Genomic DNA, 10,994 nt, shown 5'->3' on the forward strand with positions numbered 1-10,994 from the left:
GCAACTAAGCCCTCAAGCCACAACTGCTGAGCCCATGTGTCTATAGAGCCTGTGCTTTGCAACAAGAGAAGCCACCGCAGTGAGAAGCCTGTGCGTCGCAACTGGAGAATAGCCCCCGATCTCTGCAACTAGAGAAAGACCACACACAGCAATGAAGACTCAGCGCAGCAACCCCCACCCTCCCGCCAAAAATTAAATGAACATGTTTTTATGGTTTCGTCTCATAAAAAGCAAACTGGAAACCAAAGAATACTATTTTTAAAACAAAGAATCTTTACAAGAAAAGACTCTCTTCCGAGGAAAATATTATCCTACCCCTAACCTACCTTTTACCAAAGTTACAAAATGGGGAAAAAAATGGTTCAATATAACCTCGGGGACACTAATTGTTCTTTTGAAGCTATTTACAAACAGGGCTTCTGTTCAAACCCTGGAGTCTGGGTCACAACATAGAAGTATGTAGGAGACACTTCCATGCATAAGAGAAGCAGCCACAGGGCTGCCTGCTGGCGTGGACTCACAGGAGGATCGTGAGCACCTCAGTAATTGTTCTAAAGCTAAAAACACAGTGTTTGGGAGAGAAAAAAAAGATGGCCAAGAGCTCTCCTCATAAGTGGCTGCCCACAAATAAAAACCCAAAAAACAGTGGCCCAGGGCGGTAGTCCCTAAGATATCAGAATCAGTTAGGAAAAACTATGGCCCCAAGTAATTTGGATTTCCACACCCAACTTTTTCCCCATCTGGACAACTGTAAATTGGTCTTTTTCCAATTGGACTGAATAACCCAGGAAAATAAAATTTTTAAACAAGCAAAAAAAAAAAAGAAAATCCTCAACAAGACTAGCTTTTCTAAATCAAATAGCTGTTTTTTCCCCTTCCTCCCCATGCCTGATGGGAACTTACAGCCACAGCCTCACTCAGACCATTCCACCAATCCTGCCAGCAGCTGAGAGCTTAGCTAAAATGACCATCATAGTTAACTGGAATTCTGAAACCAGTTAATGCACGGTTTGGTGCTATTTATTGGATATGGGTGAATTATTCCATGATCTAAGTGCTGATCCCTTTGGTGTGCCTTCCCAGACAGCTGTGTTCTTCGGAAAATTGCAAAAGAACACAGGAGAGTGCAAGAACCCAGGATGGCTGGGAAAGATTTTGCTGGCACAAAAGTAGAGGGAAAAAAAGTTTTTGAACAATACTAAGTTTAGCAATCTAAGTACTTATTCTCTCTGCAAAAAGTGTACATGACTAACCAATTATGACTGAGTGCTGAAAAGTAGTGTAAAATGAAAGACAATTTCAAATAAGTTACATTGTGAAGCTTCTGCAATTAAACTCCTGGTTGACATGGTAGAAGAAGCAGGGATTTTATTTTACTCTCTTCTCTTAAAACTCACAGAAGAAAACTCGGCCTTCGTGGAAACAAAGAAATGATCTTGCCCCCAAAAAAACTGCCAAACATACTGCCCCAAACTCTAAAGCTTGGACTGAGGTGGGAAGGAGGTTGGGGTCTGTGCCTCTAGAGCTCAGGTAAAATGCCTGTTTCCTAAATGTCAGATCTGAAGTACATGTCATACATGTGACATACAAATGTCACATCTGAGGTGTTTAGATTGCTAAACTTATTTGGTACTGTTCAAAAATACTTTCTTCCCCTTGTCTTTTGTGCCAGTAAAATCTTTCCCAGTCATCTTGGGTTCTTGTACTTTCCTATGTCCTTTTGATCTGAAAGACAAAGCCAGTATCCTTTGCAGGGCCTCAGGTAAGGTTGTGCAGACAGGGCCCTGCACAGGGATGCCTGGTCCAGAAGATGAGGGGGAGGGAACTGCAATTGGGTCCCTGCTCTATCCTGCAAGCAGAGCTAAATCCTTTCTCCAAATCACCCAAAGACAGCATCTGTTCATCAAGCACTGGCCGGCAGGAATCGACCTAAGAGTGACGCCTCCTCGTAATTCACACTGGGCCCCATGTGGGCTGGTGACAGTCGTGGGTCTTCAGTTAGAGAAAAGAGATCTGGAAGCTGGATGGACTGTGGATGAAGAGGAAAAAATCCCAGTAGAACCCAGTTCCGCCCCCTAGAATGGTTAGGAGTCGGCCCGCACTTGCGGTGTCTCCCTCCATCTGCTCATTCCTTTCTTTGAAGACACAGCTCACATTTACTTCTGACCTCCAAGAATGAGCGTGACTCTCAGCCAAGTCCTTTAAGTAAAAAGTAGCCCAGTTACAGCTGCTTTCCTCTCTCTGAACAAGCAAGGATAAAAGGAACGTAGGGGAAATCAAGTGAAGGACACACATCACAAGAAGACTCTTCTATGGAAGGAAATATCAGCCAGCAAGATTTCTTTAAAAAAAAGAAAGAAGGAAAGGAAGGAAGGAAGAAGAAACTGTATGTGTTAATTTTAGTGTCAATATGATTGAGCTAAGGGAGGCACAGATAGCCGGTAAAACATTATTTCTGAGTGTTTTGTGAGTGTGTTTCTGGAAGAAACTGGCATTTGAGACTGTAGACTGGGTAAAGAAGATTGCCCTTATCAGTGTGGGTGGGCCTCACTCAATCTGTTGAAGGCCTTCAAAGAACAAAAAGGCAGAGAGAAAAGCAATTTGCCCTTCTTGCTTGCGATGGGACAGTCATCTTCTCCTGCCCTCAGAGTACACAGTTTTCAGGTCTTCAGACCTGGAATGGAATCTACATCATTATCACCCCTGGTTCTCAGGCCTTCAAGCATGATGTGAACTACACTGGCCTGGCTGGTCCTCCAGCTTGCCGATGGCAAACAGTGGGATTTCTTGGCCTCCAAAATCATGTGAGCAAATTCCTATAATAAACCTTCTCCCTTATTTAGAGCTGTAGCTCACTGATTCTTTTTTCCTTCTGTCTACCTACCTATCTACCTATTTCCCTGTTTTTCTGGAGAACTCTAACACAGGAAAAAAAAAAAAAGAGAGAGAGAGAGAAAAAATTTCAAGAAACAATTGGCAAATAACAGAAAATAATCAAATACACTGACAGATACGCACATTTTAAAATTTAATCAACACCGTTAATTGGACATTGAAAGATATCTAATACTCATGCATGCATGCAAGCTCAATCGCTTCAGTCATGTCTGATTCTTTGCGATCCCATGGATTGTAGCCTGCCAGGCTTCTCCGTCCACAGGATTTTCCAGGTGAGAATACTGGAGTGGGTTACCATTCCCTATTCCAGGGGACCTTCTCAACCCAGGGATCAAACCCAGGTCTCCCACAGTTCTCGCATTGGCAGGTGGATTCTTTACCACTGAGCCACCTGGAAGCCCCATTCATTATTCACTCCCATCAAAATATATGAAAGTTTCCCCACATCTATGCTAACTTGGGATATTTTCAATCTTTTAAATTCATGATAATCTGATGGCTGGAAAAAAAATGCCTTCTCTTAATTAGCATTTCCCCAATGATTTGTGAAGTCAAGCATGTTTACATTTGTTTACTGGTTATATGTATTTGGCTGCAAGTAGAGGTATCTTCCTGTGCTGGGAAGAATCTTGAAAACACATGTGAATGACTTTCTCCATTGGGAAGAAGCAGATTCAGCACTTTCAAGGTCAGACGCTGCTGGCAGTTTAGCAGTATCGAGTAAGATCAGTCATTAGATACAGGTTTAACTTTTCAGAAAATCCAGAGGGCCAAATTATGTTATGAGGTTTTCTAAATTTGGGGTCAGCCAAAGGCACAACAAAGAGAAAACAGAGTCAGAGGAGTCAGAGAAACTGTATTCAGGGTCAAACAAGGAATGCGCTAAGCAGCATGGCTGAGATGAAAGCATAATACTGGAATGACCTTCATTTTTCCAAAGCAGTCTCCCTAGCACCTATGACTTTGAAAGTAATGACTGGGGAGTCAAGCTTTGAAACTTTGAAAGTCCATGATTAAGCTACAAATAAGCACAAGATTCTAGAGTATCTGCAATGCAGCAGACACTGTCCCAGGAACTGAGTAAATCAGAAAGTATCATAAACGGTGGTCCAGTGTCTAAAACTCTGTGCTCCCAATGCAGGGGATCTAGGTTCGATCCCTGGCCAGGGAACTAGATCCTGTATGCCACAACTAAGAGAGTCCACATGCTGAAACCAAGACCTGGCAGAGCCAAATAAATTATAAATAAATAAATCTGAAAAAAAAAAAAAAGAAGGCATTGTAACTCAGCACGAGCTCTGGGGCAGGCAGAGGGGAGAGAAAATCTGGCTCATGAATGACAGTGAAAAATGAGGCTAGAAATGCCCACTTCATGGGGGAACTGTAATAATTAGGTGAAACAAGGTACTTGTAGCACTTTGCCTTGGACAAAATAGAGGCTGTATAGATATTAATTCCCTCTCTTTCCCTCCAATTCACTTTAACAGTTAATTTGCCATTATCAATTCGTGTGAAAATAATAATATTCATAAACTGGAACGCAGAACCGGGGACAGTGGGCTGCCCCAGGCAACAGGGCAGGATGAGATGGTGCCCATGTAAGGAAGGAGTGGGGATGTGACGAACTGAGCTCACTTCACAGTCTTATCACTAGGGGCAATGAATCAGGGCTTGCTGTTTACCTGTTTATTAGCATACAACCTGCTAGATTCTTTACAAATATTAAGCTAAAAATACAAAACTCTTGAATTTACTTTAGGAAAAAGGGAAACATAGCAAGTAGCATTTGTATGCTTTAAAGAAGACTTAGAAGAGGCTGCAAAGGGGCTTCAGTTCCTGCATTTTTATGGGAGGGAGGAAGTGACGTGTGTGTGTGTGGAGGACAGGACTGGTGGAGCCCTGCGTAGCAGGGAGCAGGTGAGTATGAAGACGCAGACACAGCCAACCTGCAGTCTACAAATTCTAACTCCCCACTCGGTGATGTGGTGTGTTCTTACTGCTAAAATCAAACCTGACACCATCTAAAGTTTTTCTTTTACCATGAACATTTTATTTCCTCAAATGCTTTCACTTTACAGTAACCATGCTTTAGAAAGGATACCATGCTCAAGATTATTTAAGGAAAGGAACCCTTTCCATCTCCAGAAACTGAAATAGCCCCAAATGTGAGAATTTGCATCAGCTCTCACTGCTATGCAAATCAGACAGCGACTTGTAGGGTGGCCTTGTTTATTTTGGTAAATGTGTGGGTAGGGGAGGGAAAGTGGCTGTTTAAAATGCATTTAAAACTTTCAGTTTCAAATTATCAAGCTCTGCAAGAAGGAACTTAGATTTCCCAGGAACAAAATGAAACAAAGCTTACTCCAGAAATATGTCAGGCATAAATACACTTAAACAAAACTCTTTAAAGCCACATTGTTGGCTATCTGAATAGAGAGTTGAGAATTCTCCTACCCAATGGGTAATTTAAATTCACTTCACCCGTGAACTCAGAATTCGAGAGCCCCCACATTGAGCCTGCTGGCTCTTTACCACAGTTGTGTAAGGCTGTAATTCCCCGACTTTCTCTGGGCTTGGCCACTGCTTCCGAACTTCTGATTGGATGCTCTAGCCAACCATGACTTCCAGGATATGGATCTTACCTGTGGTCTCACACCTCCTTTCATGACTTTTCTCACTCCATCTAGGCTACTGATAGTCCTAAATCTTCTTCCATAGCCAAAGTCTCTCTGTCATTGATTCCCATTGGCTGAATTAATTGCTGTTGCAGATGTACCTCTGAGCTCCTGAACTGCTTCCTCTGTTTAGTATCACATAATTGAATCATATTAATATCAAGGACAAGTTGATATTAATGTTAGTATGGAAAAATAAATTCACAAGAAGAGTCAGGAGATCAATTTTTTAAAAACGGCAGTAAGGGAAATTGGCTTTCAGTTCAGTTCAGTTCAGTTCAGTCGCTCACTCGTGTCTGACTCTTTGTAACCCCATATACCGCAGCACGCCAGGCCTCCCTGTCCATCACCAACTCCCAGAGTCCACCCAAACCCATGTCCATTGAGTCAGTGATGCCATCCAGCCATCTCATCCTCTGTCATCCCCTTCTCCTCCTGCCCTCAATCTTTCCCACCATCAGGGTCTTTTCAAATGAGTCAGCTCTTTACATCAAGTGGCCAAAGTATTGGAGTTTCAGCTTCAGCATCAGTCCTTCCAGTGAACACCCAGGACTGATCTCCTTTAGGATGGACTGGTTGGATCTCCTTGCAGTCCAAGGGACTCTCAAGACTCTTCTCCAACACCACAGTTCAAAAGCATCAATTCTTCAGCGCTCAGCTTTCTTTATAGGTCAACTCTCACATCCATGCATGACCACTGGAAAAACCATAGCCTTGACTAGACAGACCTTTGTTGGCGAAGTAATGTCTCTGCTTTTGAATATGCTGTCTAGGTTGGTCATAACTTTCCTTCCAAGGAGTAAGCATCTTTTAATTTCACGGCTGCAATCACCATCTGCAGTGATTTCAAAGCCCAGAAAAATAAAGTCTGTCACTGTTTCCACTGTTTCCCCATCTATTTGCTATGAAGTGATGGGACCGGATGCCATGATCTTAGTTTTCTGAATGTTGAGCTTTAAGCCAACTTTTACTAAACTTTAAATCTGTTATGAAGCCTTTATCTCTGAAACAGTTGGGTGCTGGTGTATGATTAGGTAAACAGATCAGTAGAATAGAATAAAAAGTCCCTGAAGGGACTCAAGTATATATGGAAACTTGGTGTGTGACAAAGGCCATCTTAAATTGCTGGGGCAACGGTAGGGGAAATTGGGTGACTACTGGAAAAAGATGATCTGTATCTACACTAAACACAAGAATAAACTAAATGAATCATGAATCTGAATATAGACACTGAAACTATACAAGAATAAGAAAAAACATGGGTACATTCTTCTGTAACTTTGGTACAGGGAAAGTCTTTCTAACCATGACTCATTATCCAGGAAAGAAAATAATAGATTGACTTGTATGGCAAAAGTACCTCATGCAAAGTCAAAAGGCTGTTGACATGCTGGGGAAAATATTTGTAACGTGTACCGGAGACAAGGGGCTAATACACTCAATATTTAAAGAATTCTTAAAGAGGCAGAAATGACTAATATCAGTAGGAAAAACAGAAAGAAGATAGGAACATAAAATTTATCTTAAAACATATGTCATTTAAACATATGAAAAGATATTCAAACAACTTATAATTAAAGAAATGCAAGTTAGAACTCTACTGTCTCTCACTCATCAGATAAGCAAAAATGTAAAAGCATGATAACACATCCTATTGGCAAGGTAAGAGGAAAACAGGCCCTCTCATGCACTGCTGGTGGGAATACAAAGTGGCACAGCCGTTCAAGAGGGGATGTTGGCCTTGACTAGCTAAACAACTCATGTACTTCTCAGCTGAGCAATCCCACATCTAGGAATCTATTCTGAAGATACATCTCCAAAAATACAAAAATATATATATTTATGCAGATTATTTATTATAATGTTATTTGAAAATAACCATGCTTTTAAAAAAATAAGCCTGTTAAACAGCCATATTTAAATAACCATGCATAAAAGAGTGGCTGAATAAACTGTAGTACAAACAGACAACGGAGTCCTGTGCAACTGTAAAAGAGGGGTAGTGATTTCTCTGAGCTGGTATAGTGTGCTTGTGTGCATGCTCAGTCATGTCTGACTCTTTGTAACCCCGTGGACTATAGCCTGCCAGGCTCCTCTGTCCATGGAATTTTCCACAGGAATACTGGAGTGGGTTGCTATTTCCTACATCAGGGGATCTTCCCAACTCAGGTATCAAACTTGGGTCTCCCACATTACAGGCAGATTCTTTACTGTCTGAGCCACAGGGTAGCCCATAAAAGTGTAAACAGTACTCTAAAAAAAAGAATACTCTGAGAGAGAGTATAGGGAATGAACACACTTAAAAGGGGCTCCTCCCTGAAGATGAGATTCAAAACCTATCAAAGCAGGTGTGATAGATGGAGACAGTCAGTGAATGCTAAAAATTAGTGAATTGCTTGGACCAAAGCTGCTCCACAATCAGCAGACAAACAGGAAATGACCCTCTGGGGTGCAGGCAAGCCAAACTGGCAGGAAGAAAGTGCAGCCAGGGCCAGCAAACCAAAAGCTGTCTTCTGGAGTCCAAGTGGCCAAGACTAGCAGATAGGCACACAGAAGGAGTTGGGTCATCGGAAGCCTTCTCACCAGCAGAGCAGCATGAGGCCCAGTGTGATGTCCATGCTGGAAGGGCTACAGTGAGGTGGGCGCTGGACCAGTGCCAGGGCGATGAGCTCATGGGGACTATGCGGTCTGGACGAGCAGCACTGGAGTTTCCCACCCACCACTAGTGGCCACGTGACGGGAGTGAGAAGGTAACAAAGGAGCAGCAACTGAAACCAGCAAGAAAAGCCCCTTTCTCGACAGTGTCCCTCCAGTGCCCTTGACTGGCGGCTCATAATGCTGTGCTCGCCACAAAGGAGAAATGCTTAATGGATTCATCTCCATCACAGTTGAGTAAGCAATGAAGGGAGAATTCGGAGATGAAGAGCAATAAATTGGTAACTGGTAGAGAATACGAACAAAGAAATAAACCTAACTGAGTAATAACAAATGAAAAACATAGCCACACAGAAAGTGGGGAAAAAAAAAAAACAACCAACATCATTACTTTGAGAAAGTGCTTTTACTATGTTCACTAAAACTTAAGATAAAAAGCTAAAACTCACCCTTGTGAGTACATGCACAAATGTACTCACAGGGGTGTGGGAAATTATTTTCTGTGAATTCTAATATAGCGCAAATAAGAGACAGGGGTTATAAATAGAGTGTTTAGGATAAACCTTGTGGTGATCAAATGGAATTGGAGGTATCACTACGTAGTGATGATTTTACTCTATATATGTAGAAAGACAAATATACAAATAAATACAGGTACGTGTGTATGCTCATCTATTTCTAGCTCTCTCCACTGAGAGCAACTAGAAACAATGATACTCCAGCAGCAGTAGGTACACATACTGCCCAGATCTTGGTTTCTGAATACCAATCTCCAACTGAAGAAACCAGGGCTCCTTGGAATAATGGCTCAGGCCATGGCTGGGCAGCAAAAGCACAAGATGGGCCTGGAACAAACAACCTGGGGTCTAGAAGTTAAGTACTTTAAACAAATGATGGGAACACATCGAAAGGATATAGAAGCCAAAATGAAGAGGATTTTTTGGCCAAATGTGAACAAAAAAAATAATAAATGATGAAAGTAATAGACTATAAACCACAGAACATAATAAGAATCCACCAGTCCATACTAATATAAGTAAATAATTAGGGGGCGGGGAACAGAGAAAGCTCTTCCTTACAATAAAATTCCAATTTAAAATGTAGAAGTAATGATGGAAGGAGATCAAACCAGTCAATCCTAAAGGAAATCAATCCTGAAGATTTATTGGAAGAATTGATACCAAAGCTGAAGCTCCAACACTTTGGCCACCTGATGTGAAGAGCTGGCTCACTGGAAAAGACCCTGATGCTGGGAAAGACTGAAGGCAGGAGAAGAAGGGGACAACAGAGGAAGAGATTGTTGGATGGCATCACCGGCTCGATGGACATGAGTTTGAGCAAACTCCAGAAAATAGTGAAGGACAGGGAAGCATGGCATGTTGCAGTCCATGAGGTCACAATGAGTCGGACACAACTTAGTGACTGAACAACAGCAAGAGTATGGAAACAGGATGTCACCACTTTCAAACACTATCATAATCTTTTATTTAGACAAGAATGATCAATAAAAAATAAAAATTAGTGGCAAAAGTATTATGAGAAACAGGATATTTAAATAGTCTCAAAGTAGCTCCCCTGCAAAATACTTACTGATGGCAAAGGAAAAATAGTAAGTTTACAGTGGGGAAATCTAACAGATAACTACCTTAACCACATGATCAAAGTTAGTATCACAAGCAATGTGACAAGTCAACATAACGTGCCTCTTGGTAGGATGCATCAAGAGGGATAAAACATAACGTCTATAGCAGTTAGTGCACAATGCCAGGAAACAGCAGACAAACCCAAATTGAGGAACCTACAGAAATAACTCAGTTCAGTTCAGTTCAGTCGCTCAGGTGTGTCTGACTCTTTGCGATCCCATGAACTGCAGCACACCAGGCTGCCCTGTCCATCACCAACTGCCGGAGCTTGCTCAAACTCACGTCCATTGAGTTAGTGATGCCATTCAACCATCTCGTCCTCTGTTGTCCCCTTCTCTTCCTGCCCTCAATCTTTCCCAGCATCAGGGTCTTTTCAAATGAGTCATTTCTTCACGTCAGGTGGCCAAATTATTGGAATTTCAGCTTCAGCATCAGTCCTTCCAATGAATACTCAGACTGATTTCCTTTAGGATTGACTGGTTGGATCTCCTTGCAGTCCAAGGGACTCTCAAGAGTCTTCTCCAACACCACAGTTCAAAAGCATCAGTTCTTCGGCACTCAACTTTCTTTATGATCCAACATTCACATCCATACATGACCACTGGAAAAACCATAACTTTGACTAGATGGATCTTTGTTGGCAAAGTAATGTCTCTGCTTTTTAATATGCTGTCTAAGTTGGTCATAGTTTTTCTTTGAGGGAGCAAGCGTCTTTTAATTTCCTGGCTGCAGTCACCACCTGCAGTGATTCTGGAGCCCAAAAAAATAAAGTCTCTCACTGTTTCCCCGTCTATTTTCCATGAGGTGATGAGACCAGATGCCATGATCTTCGTTTTTCACATGTTGAGTTTTCAGCCAGCCTTTTCACTCTCCTCTTTCACTTTCATCAAGAGGCTGTTTAGTTCTTCGCTTTCTGCCATAAGGGTGGTGTCATCTGTGTATCTGAGGTTATTGATATTTCTCCCGGCAATCTTGATTCCAGCTTGTGCTTTATCCAGCCCAGCATATTGCATGATGTACTCTGCATAGAAGTTAAATAAGCAGGGTGACAATATACAGCCTTGATGTACTCCTTGTCCTATTTGGAACCAATCTGTTGTTCCATGTCCAGGTCTAACTGCTG

The sequence above is a fragment of the Budorcas taxicolor genome, chromosome 9 (genome assembly GCF_023091745.1).
Source record: "Budorcas taxicolor isolate Tak-1 chromosome 9, Takin1.1, whole genome shotgun sequence".
NCBI classification, from domain to species: domain Eukaryota; kingdom Metazoa; phylum Chordata; class Mammalia; order Artiodactyla; family Bovidae; genus Budorcas; species Budorcas taxicolor.